At 40.8% G+C, this 13,735-nt stretch overlaps 1 long non-coding RNA gene across 1 annotated transcript; it reads right to left on the minus strand.

Moving 5' to 3' along the window:
* Nucleotides 1-550: 550 nt before the first annotated feature.
* On the minus strand, nucleotides 551-12,827 carry LOC119143384. The gene is made up of 3 exons (XR_005102689.1): nucleotides 12,742-12,827; nucleotides 7,849-7,852; nucleotides 551-561 (listed from the first exon to the last, which is right to left on the minus strand). It is a non-coding gene; the product is annotated as an uncharacterized LOC119143384 (long non-coding RNA).
* Nucleotides 12,828-13,735: the final 908 nt, after the last annotated feature.

The following is a 13,735-nucleotide window of genomic DNA, read 5'->3' on the forward strand; positions in this document are numbered from 1 at the left end:
CTGGCCGTGATCCTCCTAATGCACCCCAGGATCAACTGCCTTGTTCAAAGAAACAGGCCAACACCATCGGAGACCCCCTTGGCAGGTCTTCCACTTTGTTTAAATGCATTATCCACTGCCGGCAACTGTTAGCACCCTCAAAGAACTCACACAGTTCACAGAATAACACTCTTTATTATAAAATTGTGACAAATTAAGATTTGTGATTGCCTCTTATAGGGACTGTCTGCAAAAACAAGCTTGAAATGATATACTACCAAACTATATACAACCAAAACCTTAATTACTAATGACAGCTAGAAAGGAATTAGTTATTTAGCATGCATAAGTCAAAGTTCTTACCCAACAGGCATCCCTGTGGGGGAAGAAGACAGGCTCAGCCAGTCAAATGATCCCAGAAGTTATGATGGAATCTTCCCCTTTCTTCTTCTCTCATCTGTCCACTTTTTATACTTCATAGTACATTGCATATTCATTCATCATACATAGGATTGGTTACAAGTTTCTCGCTTCTAATGCAAATTAGCACACATCCTCAGATAGCACTGCTAAAGTTCTCTGCTAACTACACATGCTCCTCAGGCGAGGTTTTGCCCTCTTTTGGGGCGGGCTATTTAAGCTGGAAGTCATGATCTCCCACTACCACTATGATCTTTGTCCTATTTTCAACTAATTTTCTGTTGATGTCAGTGGATTGCAACACCTTATCATCCTGTTTCCTCTCATAGCCAGAACTTTCCTCACTTGAAGGCTTCTTTCTGTGTAACTTAGACAATGGTGTTCTTTTTACTACCTGTTCTCATGCTCCCCAAGGCTGACTCCCTTGATCAGAACTCCCTTCATTCATAACAACTTTAGAGTGAGTCAGATTGGCCTAGCTTTGTGAACACCAAATCAGAGTTGGGTAATCCAGGAGTTTAGACAACAATTCCCCCTGCCCTGTCCAGGACTAGTCCATTTCCATCACATTTAGGTGGAGCTTGAGTGACTCTAGTCATACATATTGTTGTTACTAACTGGTATCGTGTGCCCAGTGAGGTGTAGTAGTACTTTGGAGGCAGAGGACTTTGAGATGGAGGTGTGTGTTAGTATTACAAGAAGATTATTTCATCTGAGGAAATAATTTCCTCACACACATTTCACCACAATGATTGGCTCAGCCACAGACATCTAATGGATTCTTTGCGTGACAACTGGTATGCAGCTTATTGGCTGTGTGGTGTCATCAAGTTCCCATTCACATCAAGGAGCATGACAGAGCATGGCCACAGGGTCTCCACTCTGCTTCATCCTCCATCACTCCTATCAGCATGTGCTGAGCTGGCAGGATGTGTTGCTTAGAGAACTGTGGTGATGTAGATTCCATGCGTTCCAACCATCCTGAAGGCAATAGCTGTATTTTACCTTAAAAGCTTTCTGTAATACTATGCTTCTATTAGGACCCAATTTTACTCTAATCCCACCCCTCAAGGAGATTTTCCCACATCCTGATGACCTTTGTTTCTTCCACATGCTTTGAGGTGACCTCCAGGATGAGCTGTTCCATCACTTTTTCAGGGATGGAGGTAAGGCTGACCAGTCTGTTTCCTGGCTCCTTCTTCTTGCATTTTTTGGAAGACATACACTTCTACTGAATCTTATCTGGAGAATAAAATGAAAAAGAATTCTTGTTATAATTCCTCATTCTCCTTTCCACTAGCACTTTTTTCTTTCTCCTCTTTCAGTCTTCTGACAGATACTCAGCAATGATTGGAAAACACGAATCAGCTTTCATGTATCATACACTCCATGAGACTTTCTCCACTTCCCTAGTAAGAAGTAAATGAATGCATATAAATATTTATATGGGTAAGTTTCACAGTACCTTCATTTGCTGGTCATGCTCACCATTTATTGTTTAGTATACAGACTTTTAAGAATGATTAAAATTTTTGTAGTAGTCCTTTTGAGAATTAATGTGCAGAAACCTAGTGTTACATTTCATGCAGTTTTCCCTTGAAGAACCTTAAGAAAGCTCAATAGAAGATTCTGACATTTGTTATATATATATAAAAAAAAAAAAAAAAAAAAAAAAAAGCTTGTCCATTTCATCAGGAAAATTGGACAATTTTTACCAGAAATGTATTTAATGTATTTTCACATAAACCTAACAGAACTGAAACAGGATTTTTTTATCATTATTATTATTATTATTTTTAATCACAGGGAAATCACAAGAGAATGGTGAATCCAGAAAAACAGTGCCCAAGTGGAAAATAGTATGTCACTGTTACACACTTCTTCACTCTCTTTCTTACCATTGTTTAAAGCTAAATAACTCTAGGGTAGATTATGAGCTTTTTTGTCAGTTTCACACCATGCATTAAAATAATATAAATAATAAGAAAAATACCCTAACACTGATTGCAGAAAGCAATAAAACCCAAACTGCTTTGCATAAGCCGAGAATACAGTGTTCATGCAAAATTTTCTAAATTATGTACTGTTTCCTTAGAAAATAAGCTAAGCTTTTAAAAAAATAACCTTAATCATTCACCTATTCCACTTGCTTTGGGTATACAGAAAAGATGAAATATGTTGTTTTATGCTCACTGGTTCAAAAGTAAACGGAAGAAACAAAACTCACAAGGCAATAAAATTGTGACAGTAATAGTAGTATGTTAATTTCTTCTGAAATATTGTATACGAGATCAAACAAATGCAAATTTAAAGTTATGATGACATGTGAATAGATTAAAACAACAGCAAAATTCTCCCCTTGTGTTTCATTATTCCTCAAAAATTTTGCTCTAATTTAAAATCAATAGAACTATTCCACTGACTGCATTAACTCCAAAACTTTTTTTTTTTAAAAAATGTTAGAGTGCAACTAAGTAAACTACCTTTTAGAGTGAACATACTTATTTTTCATAGAGACCTGAGAAAGAGGTATTCATGATGAATTCCAGCTGAAGAGCTATTTAATGTAGCCACAGGGCCAAAAATGAAATTTCCTTAAGGGGTGAATTGCAGCAGAAAACTTTAGCAACTGAACTTCCTAGTGACTTTAGTAAAAAGACTGGGTTTTGTAGCATCTGAAAAATCAGTTACTTAAATTCTTGGCTTAGGATAGTCAAACTAGAAAGGAAATAGTGCGTCACTCCTTCATCTCTGTTCAGGCTTTGAAAATTAAAGAATAGAAACTTTTGGATTATTGTACTGATTGAAGCAGTAACTTTTCCTTATTTTTTTTTTGGAGTGTGAATAACCTAAGTGAGGGAGCACTTCTGCCTCCGTGTCATTTGTTTACAAATCTTCCAGATACTAGTGGGTCTTCAACATAGCTTTGTTTTACTTCCACTTTTTTTGGAAATAACAGTATATATTAGGTATCCAAATGGAACAAGTTCAAGCTTTTTTTTCAAAACGTATGAGTGAAGGGTGGCTGTTTTTGTAAAAAAAATAAATTGCCTTTTTCAATTATTTAAAACAGAATTTCTGTCCCATATCTTACAGTCTTTCCTTCCTGAATGAATCAAGAGGTTTCTTCAGTTTTGCTAGATCCTCATTTTCTCATGGAGTATGGAGTATTAAAAACTTTAGCATGATTCATTTGACTAATTCATAGAAGTACTGTCTAAATGCTAAGCAACTTCAACTACTAAACAAGTTCCTAGAAAATTAAAATATGTCAGTGATACTTCTGCAACTTACCCCCTCAGGTCTAATACTTATGTCATGCTTCTGCTGATTTATTAACATATATTAGCACCTATTAACACTTTTTTTTTGTTATTTTTCTGTCTCCTATCATAGCATTTCCTAATAACATAAGCGAATGGAGCCATTTTCCATCCTGCAATTGCAGCATTTGGGTTTCCTGCAAAATTGCTTGTAAGTATAACCAAAATAAGTATAGGCAAACTATACTTTCTAGATTTTATAAATTAGAATTAGTATTAGTATCTTGAATTAGTAAACAATTCATGCAAGCAGTAAGAAAAAGTGTGCTATACTTACTAAAGAGAGTTTGGATTATTCAGCATGCTAAAAACTTACCTGCTACACACTACTGTGAGGTAATAGGTGGTTAAATGGAAATTAACATTTCAAGAGTAGCCATGTGATAAAGAATGTGAGATAAGTGGGAAATTATGTGGCATGTTTCATTTCAGACACTCAAGTTATATTATTTCAGAGGATACATACTGTGCAATTGATACAGTTAACTTCTGTTTGTTTCCTAGTGAAGCAATGGATCACTCTTACAGGATAGTAATGGCCAGCTAGTGATCTGTGGAAGACACCTTGTTATCTGCAGTCCTGTTTTTGTTTTATATAAGCTTATGTAGTATATCGTCAGCAGTGAAGAGCTTCTCAGAATATTGCAACCTCCTTCATTTTTTTTTTTCCTGAAAAGAATACTGTTCTGCAGTCAGCATTTTAACCTCATCCAAAACAAGTGATGAGAGCCTATGACAATTGCAACTGCAGACAAAAACTAGGCAAAAAGGCTAAACACTATCTGATGCTAAACTTTAACGCTGAACTTAATGTTAAACTTTAAAACTCATAAAATCCTTTTACAAAGCATGCAAGTATTTTACGTCCAAATTCTGCTTAATTTTTATAGCTATTAGTAATTCATTCAAAATGTGAGTTTTCTGCAGGAGGCCAATGCTACTCAAAAGCACAAAGGGTATGTAAGGTTTTAGTTTCTGCAAGTGTGGGAAATCTAAACTTCAAATTGCCCAAACCTTTTCCAAGAAACATTGAGCTATACCATCATTTCATACATAGTTCACATCTTCCGCGGAAAGTGAAAACAATACTTTCTGGTCTTTGTGGCCATAAAAATATAGTGTATTAGGACATTTTCTGAGATGTTTTGCCTATGGCCACCAAAGACATCTGGCTAACCCTGCAAGAGGAATATATAAAAAGAGGAATACCTCCCACTCCTATAAGAGAAGAACATGTGGAATTAACACACAATGTTTGTTCCTTCCCTATACATCTGGAAATGCTGATCTCAGCCTGGAACAGTGTAAGGTGCACATGCTGTTGCAGAGGGTCCATGGCTAAATCAAGTAGCTCTGCATTAACTCTGAGCACCTCTGGCACGGGATTTTATCCCTCTGTCCTTTTTGCACTTGCAATGTCACACATCCTAATACTCTGGTTCTGAGGCATTGCTTTAGAATCATAGAGTCATAGAATCATTTAGGTTGGAAAAGACCTTTGAGACCATCAAGTCCAATCAATAACCCAGGACTGTCAAGTCCACCGCTAAACCATGTTGCTAAGCAATGCATCTACATACTTTTTAAATATCTACAGGGATGGTGATTTCACCAACTGTCTGAGCAGCCTGTTCCAATGCTTGACTATTCTTTCAGTGAAGAAGTATTTCCTAAGACTCAGTCTAAATCTCCCTTGGTGCAACTTGAGGCTTTTTCTTCTCATCCTGTTGCTAGCTATCTGGAAGGAGAGACCTACCCCTACCTGCCTACAGCCTCCTTTCAGGTGGTTGTAGAGATCAATAAGATCCTCCCTGAGCCTCCTTTTCTCCAGGCTAAACAACTCCAGTTCCTTCAGCCGCTTCTCATGAGACTTGTGCTCCAGACCCTTCATCAGCTTTGTTGTCCTTCTCTGGACACGCTCCAGCACCTCAACATCCCTCTTGAAGTGAGAGGCCCAAACTGAACACAGTGTTTGAGATGCTGTCTCACCAGTGCCGAGTACAGGGGGACAATCACTTCCCTAGTCACGCTGGCTGCTATTTTGGATACAAGCCAGGATGCTGTTGGCCTACTTGGCCACCTGGGCACACTGCTGGCTCATGTTCAACTGGCCATGAACCGGCACCCCCAGCTCCTTTCCCACCAGGCAGCTTTCCAGCCACTCTTCACCAAGCCTGTAGTGTTGTACAGGGTTGTTGTGACCCAAGTGCAGGACCCGGCACTGAGCCTTGTTGAACCTCATACAATTTTACTTGGCTAATCTGTTCAGCCTGTCCAGATCCCTCTGCAGAGCCTTCCTGCCCTCAAGCAGATCAAGACTCCCTCCAACTCGGTGTCGTCTGCAAACTTACTGAGGCCGTGCTCAGTCCACTGGTCCAGATCATTGATAAAGATGTTAAACAGAACTGGCCACAATGCTGAGCCCTGGGGAACACCACTTGTGACTGGCAAGTGCCAGCCAGCCTGGTTAGCAGACAAAGTGGAGACTGACTGCCCTGCAACACTCTTGTGATTGACTGTCATTCTGGTGATGAGGCATCTCAGAGCAACACAGAGAGGAAGGAAACACCCAGTCTCTCTTCCTCCATGGGAATACGTGCCTCATGAAGTGGGATTCAAGTGTAATGAAGCCTGAAGTAATCTTCACAGTTTGCATCACAGTGCTCACGTGACTAAACTGAATAAAAACATTCCTCTTCCCATTGCTGTCTCATCCACAAAGTACTGGAAGTTATGCAAAATAAAAGATACTAGACTGTCATATCTGGTACCATTAAACTTCAGGGAGCTAGAAATCCAAATGATTAGTAAGTCTGAGCATTTAGAGAGTTATGAAGCTTGCATATCTGGGGATGGGAAAGGGTAAACTGTGTGCTTTTTTTCCCCCATAAGAGACAATGGAATAATAAGTAACTTAAACTGTAGAAGATTGTTTAGCCTTCTTGTTACCTAAGCGACATTTCAGAAATTACCTATCTTGATAGCGCCTCCACTTGCTGCTATTCTAATAAAGACAGTATGCCTGGAACTGTAACTAAGAGAAAGAGTATCTTGAAATGAACAGTATAATGCCTTTCCCAAACAATAACTTAAGCAGATCTATATGATTCATGAGAACTATTCTCAAATGTGTCTTTTTCTACTGATAAACGCTTGTATGCTGCAAACACTTAGACACACATTCATCAGTACACGTTAAATCAGCCCAATTGACTTCAGAACACAATGTAAAGAATTTAAGTATGTATGTAAATATTAGCAGAAATTGGATCTTTGTAGAGATAAGCTCTAGGTTTTGTTGTTGTTTTGGTTTTTGTTCGGTTTTGGTGTTTGTTTGTTTTTTTAAAGGTAAATAACCCTTTTTATAAAGTTCAGCCAGAAAATGCACGTGCCAATTTTCTACCTTTAAAAAATGGCAGTGCCAATCTGGAGACTCAGCTTGACAGTTTCACTTAGTACTTAGAGGTCAGGTCTTTCCGAACAGCCACTCCTTCTTGTCTTTTTTCTTCCTAATGTTTGTAGAAGCAGTTTCATTTGGTTGATTATGGAGCAATCAAAATTGCAGTTTGACTCTGTTCAGAGAGAAAAGAGAATAACTGCTGTAGCTTCAGCAACAAGCCTTGTACACAAAGGGATATTACTCCATTTAATGTGCTAGCACATGGCCCTCCCCTTCCATCTTCTCCCTCTCACATGAGACAGAGGGATGGACAAAAAAAAAAAACAACAAACAAACAAAACCCCAAAACTTTTCACAGTATTAATTTTAAAAGCAAAATAGTGGCCACAAGGAGCTCCTAATTCATTTATCACTTGATTAGGAAACAATCAGGTGACCCAGTTAGGCAGGGTGCTTGGTTACCTTATTGGAGCCATATTTATACAGAAGTTTTGTGATAATCTTGATAAAAAATGGCATAAAACCCTTAAAATGTAGTAAGTGTAATTCATATTCACTTCAAAACTTTGCACTGTCACTTCAATGAAAAGCAGCTTTACTGCAAATGATATTCATACCTCAAATTCTTAGGTTTGTATTTGAGGTTGGAAAGAAAATAAATTTACTCTGAAAGTTGATCTTCTGGTAACAGTGTTGCCACATGTATCTATCCCTCTGATGGTAAACTATCCTGTGAATTAATCTTTTGAATGGTGTGTCAGCATCCAGAGCACTGGCTTTTATCTGGTCATAGTGTCAGACTGCAGCCCCATGTGAAGCTGGCTCTTTATTCCACTGAGTTATAGCTCGACAAAAGTCAAGAACCGATCCTGTAAAAGAGCTACAGTTATTGTAGTTGCGGTTGTTTTTTTAGTAGTACCTCATACCACAAATAGACTCATACCACAAATAATCCTCATTAGAATTGGGCCAATTTGATTTTGTTATTTTTTGGAAAAAATGCTGATTTGAAAGCTTGACAGGGTGTGGGGCAAAATTTAACCTCATACGACATTAAGTAGTTTATCTTTGTTCTCTAAGGAAAGTTCAATGGCTAACTTATCATGAATCTGATCATTATATATTGTACCCTATAAAAAATGCTATCTGCTTTTTCAACTGCTTAAGGGAATGAAGTCTGGCTTTCTGAAGTTTCTTTCAGGCTATACAATATTTTGTGAAATGTCCCTTGAAATATGTATCGACAATAATTTTCAGTCCAGTACAAGTGAAAAGATAGCTGCTGGTATATTCTAGGAAAGCTAGAATCACTCTGCTTTTTTTCCCCAACTGTCATCTTCCTCTTTGCTTAGCAAGCAAGGTTCTGGTGGCATTGTGTGGTGGGTTGACCCTGGCTGGATACTAAATGCCCACCAAAGCCATTATGTTACTTCCCCCCTCAAGTGGACAGGGGAAAGAAAATACAAAAAAAGACTTGTGGGTTGATATAAGGACAGGGCGATCACTCAGCGATTACTGCCATAGACAAAAAAGACTTAGGGAAATCAGTTTTATTTATTACCAATCAAATCAGAGTAGGGTAATAAGAAATAAAACCAAAACTTAAAAATATCATCCCCCCACCCCTCCCTTCTTCCTGGGCTCAAATTCACTTCCAGATTCTCTATCTGCCCTCCATGAGTGGCACAGAGGGACAGGGAATGGGGGTTATGGTCAGTTCATCACCAATTGTCTCTGCTGCTCCTTCCTCCTCACTCTTCCCCTGCTCCACCATGGGGTCCCTCCCACAGGAGACAGTTCTTTGCAAAATTCTCCAACGTGAGTCCTTCCCACCTGCTGCTGTTCTTCATGAACTGCTCCAGTATGGGTGCCCCACGGGGCCACAAGTCCTGACAGGAAACCTGCTTCAGCACGGGCTTCTCATGGGGTCACATCTCCTCTAGACATCCACCTGATCTAGCGTGGGGTCCTCCATGGGCTGCAGGGGGACAGCCTGTCTCACCATGGTCTTCACCACGGGCTGCAGGGGAACCTCTGCTCTGGCACCTGGAGCACCTCCCGCCCCTCCCTCTGCACTCCTGGGTGTCTGCAGAGCTGTTTCTCTCACATATTCTCACTTCTCCTTCTCACAGTTGCAATTTGCTGCACAGACGTTCCCACGACTTCCACCACCCCCACCCCACCCCCCGCCCCAACTTTCTTAAATACATTATCCCAGAGGCACTACTACTGCTGATGGGCTCAGCCTTGGCCAGCGGTGGGTCCATCTTGGATCCGGCTGGCATTGGCTCCATTGGGCATAGGGGAAGCTTCCAGAAATTTCTCACAGAAGCCACCTCTGTAGCCCCCCTGCTACCAAAACCTTGCCACACACACCCACTAGACACAGTAAAACCTGACTAAAAGCAAATCTGTGTAAACGACAGCAATATTTTTTATTGGTTTAGTTGACAATAGATTACAGATACCTCTTTTACATGTTTAAGTGTTTTGTGTAAACAGGAATGTTACCAGCTTATATGGTTTATATTTTTGCAATTGTTCAAAAAAGTAAACTGATGTAAATCCTCATCTGGAAACTCTTGCAGTAGCTTTAATAGGATTTATTTGGGTTTAGTTTGTACCAATGTAAACAGTATCTAATACACATGATTATCAGTGGTATATATAGGTTTCCTGAGTTAATTTAAAGCTCAACTTCTAAAGGCACATTGCCACATCAATCACACTCCATTCCAAGGTTAAGACAGCATTCCAGTTGGAGAGATTTACCTATCAAAAGAAAACTAACTTCGTCTTTTTCAAAAATGCTGCTTGCTCCAGTGAAAATGCATCCCTCACTGGGGAATTTATGATAAAGCCGTGCCAGGAAAACTGTGCCTGTAGGGCCGGGCAGTAAGCTCTGGGCTCCTGCTGCCTGAAGGAGCCCTGCAAAGTGACTGGTAACGAAGCAAGGAATGCTCTTGAGGGGGAGTATAAGGATGGGACCTGGTTTGCTCTTTCATCCTCAGCTAAACACAGTGTCACTCCAGGCACTAGGAGAGTTGTTTACCTTAAGAAGGAGAACTTTAACAACTATTTGGACCACCCTGGCAAGACTGTGATGAAACAAATCTTCTCTTCACAGCACAGCAAGCTGCAGTGCTAGCAGTAATGAGAGGGGATTGAAGGATCCTTCTGGCTGATGTGAACCTCATTATTCACTGCTTCAAAGTCTGGGAGGAAACTCTGGCTTAAGCAAAGTTGCCTGATGGACAAATATTTGATAATGTACATAGAGTGAAGCACCAATTAGCTGGAGATAAAGGTGTGAGACAATGTAAAGGAACAGATTTTTTTTTTATTATTACTATTATTATTTTTGTGCCTTGTGCATTGGAGTTCCTTGAGTTCTTATTAGGGGAGTGGCTTTTATTCTTCTTGCTCTGCTCTGTGACATAGCTACAACCGGAGGAGTAGACAAGGTAAAAAAACCCCCATGTATCTGGTGAGATTTAATATTTTTTTGCCTCTAAATAAATTGCAATGTATTTCGTTGAGATCTGCTTTAACAGCAGTGCTATCTGTATCACTTTTCCCTGGCAATTTCCAGCACTCTAAGCATACTTTCTGATTTTATAAAATTTTGAAGATTAGAAAGTACAAAATAAGTACAAAAAAGATTTTGAGATGCGCATTAAATTTCAGAACAGCATTATCCAAGTAACTAATTCAGTGATTAAATATTCTGTATTTAAATAGCCTTTTAAACTCCCTTTAACATTGGTAATGTGTATGGACTTAAGGTAAGTCACTACCATTCTTGACACCAACCTGAATGTAAAGTTGTTTGTCATCCAGGCAGCCCATGCTTCAGCAGTATTGTGGTTTAACCCCAGACAGCATCTAAGCACCCTGCAGCTGCTCACTGACACACACTTCACCCCCACCTGGGGGATGGGGAGGAGAACTGGAAAAAAGGTAAAACCCACGGCTGAGGTAATAACAATTTAATAATCGAAATAAAGTTAAAATAATAATAATAACAACAATAATAATAATTGTAATGAAGAAGAGAAAGAGGGGGGAATACAACTCAAGGGGGAAAAAACCCAAGTGATGCACAATACAATTTCTCACACCTGCTGACTGTTGCCCAGCCAGTCCCCAGTGATCAACCCCTCCTGGTCAACTCCCCCCAGTTTATATACTGAGCATGATGTTCTATGGTATGGAATATCCCTTTGGCTAGTTTGGGTCAGCTGTCCTGGCTTTGTTCCCTTCCAGCTTCTTGTGCAACTCCTCACTGGCAGAGCATGGAAAATGAAAGTCCTTGACTTACCATAAGCACTACTTAGCAATAATTAAAACATCAGTGTGTTATCAACATTATTCTCATACTGAATCCAAAACACAGCTCTGTACCAGCTACTAAGAAGAAAATTAACTCTATCCTAGACAAAACCAGGACAAGGAGGGACAGACCTGGGTACAGTAGCTACTCTGGTGGCCTTCACTTTCCTACACTACCTGCCAGCCTAGGCATCGACTGTCTGACTGCTCTGAGTCACCCTGCTTAGGAGCCTGTGTGTTCAGGGCCCTCAAGTGTGGGGCCATGCCAGTCAGAACTGCAGCCTCCACAGGCACCTTGTTGCACCCTGGGCACCCAAACTGCTGCAGTGAGGAAGTTCAACCAAGTCCACAATCAGGCTTGATAAATGAAAAGAGAGAGAGAGACAAGAAGCTCATGAGACAAAAGATTTCTCATCCTTTACTCCACCGTTGACCCTTGGGCGAATATGGTTACTCTACCTGAGGCTGAATTCTCCTTCCTTGAAGGCAATGCTATGTTCATTTACCCACTCTTCGTAGGATAAAAAAAATGCCTGGATGGCTAGGCCTAAAGAGTGGCGGTGAATGGAGTTAAATCCAGTTGGTGGCTTGTCACTAGTGATGTTTCCCAGGGCTCAGTATTGGGGCCAGTTCTGTTTAATATCTCTATCAACCATCTGGATGAGGAAATCAAGTGCACCCTCAGTAAGTTTACACATCGCACCAAGTTGTGGGGGGTGTGTTGATATGCTTGAGGGTAGGAAGGGTCTGCAGCGGGATGTGGACAGGCTGGACTGATGGGCCAAGGCCAATTGTATGAAGTTGTCATGGTTTAACCCCATTTGGCAGCTTGGCCCCACATAGGTGCTCGCTCACTACCCCTCTGGTGGGATGAGGAACACAACTGAAAAGGTAAAAGTGAGAAAACTCATGGGCTGATATAAAGACAGTTGAATAGGTAAGGCAAAATCTGTGTGCACAAGCAAATCAAAACAAGGAATTTATTCACCACTTCCCATCAGCAAGCAGTTCAGCCATCTCCAGGAAAGCCGGGCTCCATCACACGTAACTGTTACTTGGGAAGCCAAAGGCCATCACTCTGAACATCCCCCTTCTTCTTCCACCACCTGTCTATGCTGAGCACAAGGTCATATGGTATGGGATATCCCTTTGGTCAGTTGGGGTCAGCTGTCCTGCCTGTGTCCACTCCCAACTCCTTGTGCGCCCCCAGCCTCTCTGTTGGCAGGTGTTGTGAGAAGCAGAACAGGCCTTGACGCTGTGTAAGCACCGCTCAGCAATAACGAAAACATCAACACTGCTTTCAGCATAAATCCAAAACATAGCCCCATACTAACTACTGTGGAGAAAATTAACGCTGTTCCAGCCAAAACCAGCATAGACATTCAAAAAGGCTAAGTACTGGGTCCTGCACTTGGGTTATAACAACCTCATTCAGCTGTACAGGCTTGGGGACGAGTGGCTGGAAAGCTGCCTGGAGGGAAAGGACCTGGGAGCGTTGGTTGACAGCCAGCAGTGTGCCCAGATGACCAAGAAGGCCAACAGCATCCTGGCTTGTATTAGAAATAGTGTGGCCAGCAGTGAAGAGATTGTGCCTCTGTACTTGGCACTGTTGAGGCCGCACCTCAAATACCGTGTTCAGTTTTGGACCCCTCACTACAAGAACAACATTGAGGTGCTGAGGTGTGTCCAAAGAAGGACAGAAAAGCTGGTGAAGGGTCTAGAGCACAAGTCTTGAGTTCCTTGATTCAATACCTTCTATGATTCATTTGGGCCATAGTTTCAGGGTGGTGAACTTTTGACCATGGCTCACAGCCAGGTAAGAGAGATTTCTGACAAGGGATATAGGTGGACAAGGGATCACATTCAAGATGACTGACAATACTTGTAAAACACCAGGTTGAAAGGGATTACCCACAGCAACCTGACTGACTCCCTTCCTCTTTCTTCTTACAACTTTCTCCACAAGATGTGAGTTAATCGCGATCCAGAGAACTGACCTCTCAAATCTTGGGAAAAGAAACACTTGGTGAAATGCTTCTACTGGTCCTCTGGGTTAGGTATCTCTTTGATGAAATATACTCCAAAGCTTTCCTTATGCCATTTAGTGATTTTGCTTGTGATGTCTACACTTCCTTTCTACTGCAAAGCCTGAAGAAATCCTCTCTCTCTAGAAACACAGTTGGGCACAACAATTGACCAGGAGCAACTGAAACATCAAGGACCTCTGAAAATTAATGGGGAAAAAAGAGAGAAGAAGAAAACTCAGTGGCCCAGAAGTGCT

This window comes from Falco rusticolus, chromosome 2 (genome assembly GCF_015220075.1).
Source record: "Falco rusticolus isolate bFalRus1 chromosome 2, bFalRus1.pri, whole genome shotgun sequence".
NCBI lineage: Eukaryota > Metazoa > Chordata > Aves > Falconiformes > Falconidae > Falco > Falco rusticolus.